The sequence below is a fragment of the Vombatus ursinus genome, unplaced genomic scaffold (assembly GCF_900497805.2).
Source record: "Vombatus ursinus unplaced genomic scaffold, bare-nosed wombat genome assembly UNPS02014859.1, whole genome shotgun sequence".
In the NCBI taxonomy this organism is placed as follows: domain Eukaryota; kingdom Metazoa; phylum Chordata; class Mammalia; order Diprotodontia; family Vombatidae; genus Vombatus; species Vombatus ursinus.
In genome coordinates, this window is record NW_020954637.1 from 2,100,617 (window position 1) to 2,107,186 (window position 6,570).

The following is a 6,570-nucleotide window of genomic DNA, read 5'->3' on the forward strand; positions in this document are numbered from 1 at the left end:
GGGATATGGAAGCTCATACACACACACACAGCCAGACATCCCCTTGGGGCCTTTTTTGGTGTCTGAGAATTTTTTTTTTTTTGGTGGAAGGTAGGGGAAGAGAAGGGAGAAGGGAACAAGCTTTTATTAAGCACCTACTATGTGTTGAGCCCTGTGCTAAGCATTTTATAATAATGATGTCCTTTGACAGTCTGGTGAAACCTGTGGACCCCTTCTCAGAAGAACGTTTTTACATGCATAAAATAAAATAATAGGAAATTAATTTTATTCAAAATGCTAAAAGAGAAAAAAAAAGTTCACAGCCTCCAGGCTAAGAACTGTCACCGCATCACACAAAGGCCTTCTTCTCCCCACTGGCCTTGCCTAGAACCCTCTCAGTTTGTCTTTTGCTTTTTCCTTTCAGAGGAATCACATTTCGTCTGGATACAGATGTTGGGGGGAGCAGGGGGCGTGGTTTGTCCCCAGTCGAACCCTCTAGTCTAGCTGGTCGGACTCCTTGGAAGTCAGTGGCTGCCTGCTTTCAGGGAAGCCCCCCTTTCCCCCTTCCCAAAATATAACCACCACCTGTCACTGGGCCTGAAATTCCACCTTTCATGATTCATTCCTTTGGCGTTTGAAGGCTTTTGAGCTTCCGGAGCTGTCTCTGAAGTAGGAGCAGACTGGTTGAGTGTAAAGTATACTGAACTAGGGAGGGAGAGTCTTGGAAGAAAGTGGGGTAGGGAGAGCGATGCTGGGAAGTCACTGCAGAACACTCTCTCATAGGACTGAACCTGGGTTGGACCACGTGCATGGGTCCAGAGTAGAGAGGCCCTTAGGGAGAGGGGATGGACATGGAGCTCCAGCCCTTTGGGTCCAGAAGGAGTTCCTTGATATTAGATTATGAATCAGGAAAATGGCAGGAAGAGGGTGGGAGAGATTGACAAAGGGCTAAATGGGTCAGAAGAATGTAGCTCCAGAAACAAGAGCACATTAGAGGGAGAAAGGGAAAGAGCCAGTTAAAGATGAGCATCTTCTAACTTTCCATTTGGTCCATTCTTATTGTGGTCTCCATTTGGTCCAAGGGGCTTACCTTCCTAATTGGACTGTAAGCACTTAGAAGACAGAGATCTTGTCTCCAAGGATGCACAGGACTGGTCACAGAGTATGGTGGTTGTCCTTTGTTCTTGAAGAGAACCAAAATGACATTGCTATAAGGAGCATTTATTAATCACTCACTTTGTGCCAGTCACTGCCCCAGGCACTGGGGATACAAATGGGAAAAGTCAGGTGGGTTCTGCCCTCTAGAGGCTTACATTTTATTTTATTTTATTTTATTTTCTTGACTGACATCCTCATGCTTTTATTTATTTATTTTCTTTTTTAAAATTTATTTTGATTTATCAACAATCACTTCCATATGCTTTTGAGTTTAAAATTTTTCTCCCTTCCTCCCCCCTACCCTCCCTAAGATGCCACACAATCTGATATAGGTTCTACATATACATTCCTGTTAAACATATTTTCACATTAGTCATGTTGTAAGTAAGAATTAGAACCAATAAGAGGAACCACCAGAAAGAGGAACAAAACACAACAGAAGAAAAAAAAACAGCAAATAACATGCTTCGATCTGCATTCAAACTCCATAGTTCTTTCTTTGGATGTGGATAGCATTTCCCATCATGAGACTTTTGGAGATATCTTAGATCCTTGTATTGCTGGAAAGGGTTAAGTTTATCAATATTAGTCACTGCACAACGTGGCTGTTATTGTTAGAAGCTTACATTTTAATAATAAATTAAATTTATTAAATTTATTTAATATTTAATATTTAATTTAATTTATTAAATTTATTAAAATAATAAATTTAATAATAAATAAAGACATTTAATAATGTCTTCCCTTTAATAAGGGAAGACAAGGCCTATAGGGAAGTGGAGGCCAGGGAGGGAAGTCACAATGATGGTGAGTGGAACCATAGGGCCATATGTTGGCTTGCCCTTTCCATTCCAGGAACGGTAGTGTGGTATGGATTGATGTTCCCAAAGCAAGAGATGGAGAGGTGGGTTGGGGCAGGGATGTGGCTGGAGTGTAGCATGGTATATCCAGGGCCAGACAGCTTCGGTAAACTCTCACCAATTAGGGGAGCAAGGCCCCAGGGAGCTGTTAGACTAGGTTGGAGGTTAGCAGGGACCTGGTGGAAAGATGGCCTAGGGACTTAATAAAATCTATTTGACTTACCTTGTCTTTAGCTAAAGGACGTAGATGGGGGTAGGGGCGTTGAGAAATAGGATCAGATCAGCAGAGGAAAAAAGGAGAGGAAGAGGCTCTCTATGTGCGTAAAGGAAGAAGACAAAGCAAGAGTGAGTCTGACACTGGGAGGAGGGGAAGAAAAATGGGGGAGCCAGGACGGTGAAGAATCGTCAGAGCCCATCAGAGCTCCCTCCTGCCTCTTCTCTGAATTCTGCTCCCCTTCTTCAGCAGGCAGGGCTCCCCAACCCCTGCAAAGCATGCTCTCTGAAACAATTTGTCGGAGGGTCCCCGTTGGCGGGGGCGTTGAGCAGCGGTACTGACCAATGGCAGAACATGGGATGAGCCACTCTGCCTACAGCCTGCCCAGGCCTCAGGACCCACTAATGAATGAAACTGCATTTAGTGAGCATTTACCACATGCTGGGCTCAGTCTATCAGACCTTGGACCTTGAGTTCTGTGAGGCTGGGGCTGGTCTTTTGCCTTTCTTTGTAGGTCCAGTGCTTAGCACAGGGCCTGGCACACAGTAGGTGCTTAATTAATGCTAATGGGCTGACTGACAAGTGCTGGAGATACAAATTAAAAAGTCAAGACAGGAATTCACACTATAATTGGAGGAGAAAATACATGAAACTAAGTTCAGTTTCAAGAGAGATGGAAAAATCTCAAAGTCCAAAGGGCACAGCAGGGCCATAGATGGTAAGGCCCAGGGATTATTAGGTAATGCCAGGAGATCTTCTGACAGGTGCACAGGTGTGCAAGTACACAAGAGTTCAGGAATCGGGGGAGGCCACTCCAGGTGGGTGACCCTCACCAGCCACATCTCTGTCCATGGGTTGGGCTGGACCACCTAATTGGAGAGCCCCTCTAGGGACCTCCTGAATCTCTGCCCTATGGACATCCTGGGTCTGTCACCCCTGAAAGGTTGATATAGTCCAGAGGATCTCAAACCCAGACCCAGATACCTTTTAGGGGGAGAAGGTAGCACCCATCCTCTGTTGGTATTGTCCATGGGAGCTCCATCATCAGCTTGCTGAACTTAGGTCTCAAGTATTTTCTGTGGGAACACAAAGAGAAGTAAATGGGAAAGTTCTTTTCCATATAGAAAACTTCCCAATGTCTTTATGCAGAATCCGAGGCCGTTCAGTGCAGGATCTGGAACCAGGAAGACCTGAGTTCAAGTCCCACCTCAACTACTAGTTGCATAACCTTGGGCAAGTCACTTCACCTCTGTCTGCCTCAATTTCTCATCTGTAAAATGGAGATAATAATAATACCTACCTCCCAGGGTTGTTGTGAGGATCAAATGAGACAATATTTGCAAAGCATTTAACAAATCTTAAATAAATACTAACTCCTGGCTATTATTATTACCAATAACTTTTCAAGAGCGGTCTTATTTTATGTATTGAAGGACACCTGTTCTGGTGCAACCTTGGCATAGTTCTCTTGCTGAATCTTGCTTCGCTGTGTTTTACAAAGGATCAAGCTTTGGGAAGGTCAGGCTTGTAACTGAGAAAGGGATTCGGTTGCTTTAAAAACCAGAGAGCAGACGTATCTGATCTCATGTGTGATGGTTGTCATGGAAACATTTCGATGTAAACTTTTATACTATGGCAATGCAAGCTAAGTAATTGGTCAGGAGGGAGTGATGCAGAGTGCGGAGAGCGATTTTCCTCACAAAAGAAATAGAAAGTAAAGAAAGAGCCAGTCAGACAGGCGGGGAGAAACCTTTTCCCAGTTGGAGAAAAGACGGTCGTGATTTTGGTTCGTGATTGGTGAAGGAGCACATGCACATGTGTCATATCTAGCATCTTTCTTTGTGTTTTCTACCTGTAGACAGAGGGATAGCAAAAAATCTAGGTGCAGAAGATCCAGAGGAAAGAAGTCGGTTGGAAAAATTGGAAGGTTTCAAGTCATGGTATAATAACCTCAGACATAGAAAGGACTGCAGACGCCAACTATCTAATCCATTTGTGTTACCGATGAGGAAATCAGAGCCTCAATGGGTGAAGTTACCTACCCAAGATCATGCACAAAATAAGGAGCTGAGAGACAGGGTGTGGTTCAAAGTCCCCTGCCTCCAACCCAAATATTCTTTCCTAGGCACTATGCTGCTAATTAATAACCCAGAGAGGACTTGGGTTCAATGAGCTGCACTAGCCAAATAGAGCTCATGGCTGGGAAGGAAGACTGTTATTGGAGTGTAAGCTTTGTGAGGTTACTCATGATGGAATTTTCCAACTATGTATCCCCAGGATCAAACCAAGTTGTGTGTATATAGAAGGAGCTTAATAAGTGGCCACTGAATTTAATTGAATTAGAAAACTTGCTGGAAAGAGCTTCTTTGGATGTCCCGCTGCCCCAGAAAGTCCTGCATATGCCCCATGGAGCTTTTGATTTAAGGGATTGACTCAAATTAATAGATTCCAGATTGAGTGGAAGGAAATAATCTACTGCCTGATAACAGTTAAAGATTGAGAACAATCAATCAGTCATCAAACGTGTATTAGGCACCTACTATGTGCCAGGCACTAGGGGTGCAAAAACAACTGTCTGACTTTCAGGAGCTTGCATTTTATCAGGTAAAATAGCATGTATACATATAAATAGGTACAAAATATATTCAGAGCTAATACGATGTAATTTTGATGGAAAACCCTCAGACTGTATATAGGTATGATCTAAATAACATCTCTTGTGAATATGAAGTGGAAGTAAAGAATGGATTTAAGGGATCACAGTATTTCACCGCAAAATCATCACAGATTTTATGCCAAATTTTTTTGCAGAAAAGTGTGATATGGCCATTTTGTGAAGCTTTTTTAAAAATTGTACCGTTATTACTTAAAAATCATTTATTATTAAACTGTCTTTGGTGCAAGATTAAGATGCATGGAATACTTGTGAATATATGTTAAAATTGGGAAGATGCAAGTTTTACCATACCATGTGACTTACTTCCAGGCAGCTTTGCCTGCCCACCTGCTCCCCTTGTACCTAGGCTCTTCATTGGGTTGAATGACAATACTGTTAGTACTGCAGCTCTCTAAACAAACCACACAAGTCAGCTTTAAGAAATATACTGACAATGAGTGTGCACTGAGAATTCTAGGCTTGCAGCTCATAATGCTCGAGAGATAAATGTCTATCCATATGCCACTGAGAAGTACATTGCTGCTCTGTTTACCTTTTAAGTGGCATGACAAACAGAATTATACCATGTGGTGATTACACAATGAAAGGTTAGAAACCAATTTTTGAACTGAAAAAACAGGGTGCAACGATTATGCAGTGGCAACAATTATGCAGTGAAATACAGTACATCTGGCAGATAGAGTGCCTGAAGAACCATGGACAGAGGTTGGCAATATTGTACAGGAGGCAGCAACAAAAACATCCCAAAGAAAAAGAAGAGCAAGAAAGCAAAATGGCTGTCTGATGAGGCTTTACAAATAGCTGAAGAAAGGAGAAAAGTGAAAGGTAAAGTAGAAAAGGAAGGATATATCACTGAATGCAGAATTTCAGAGAATAGCAAGGAGAGATGAGAAGGTTTTCTTAAATGAGCGATGCAAAAAAAAAATAACGAAAACCAAAAACAACAGAAGAGGACAAAAGAATGGGAAAGACAGGATATCTCTTCAGGAAAATTAGAGACTTGGAGATGGAGCCAAGATAACCTGGTAAAGGTAGGGACTCACCTGAGCTCTTCCCCAAACCCCTCCAAATACCTTTGAAAATGACTAAACAAATTTCAGAGCAGCAGAACACATAAAAAGATGGAATGAAACAAATTTCCAGCCCAAGACAACCTGGATGGTCAATGGGAAAGGTCTGTTGTACCAGGATGAGAGAGGAGCATTAGCATAGGTCCCAGCACAGACCAGGCCCCAGCAAACCCAGAGCAGGCCTTGGGAGTGACTGAATCAGCAGTGGCAGAGGCAGTGGCAGCAGCTGCTTCCAGAGCTCTCAGCCCACAGACAGTAAGGGAGTCAAACAACTAGTCAGAAGAAAATTACAGGGGTCTCTTTGCTGGCACTGAGGCAGGATTCTGTTTCTTTGCCCATACTTGGATCTGGGTCCCAGTACTGGGTGGCAGTCCTGGAGCAAGGAGGAACTTACATAGCAGAGCTTGTAGCCACAGTGGAGGGGGGGGGACCACTCCTCACAATTCCAGGGCAGAAAAGAGTGCTTGTGATCACTCACAGACCAGAGCACAGGCCAGGAAAATAGTGAACACCTCTTCTTAGATCATACCACCTTGGAAAAACTGAAAACTTATAGGGGCTTAGAAGTATTTCTGAAAACAGCTACAAAAATTCCTGAAGCTTGAGACAATA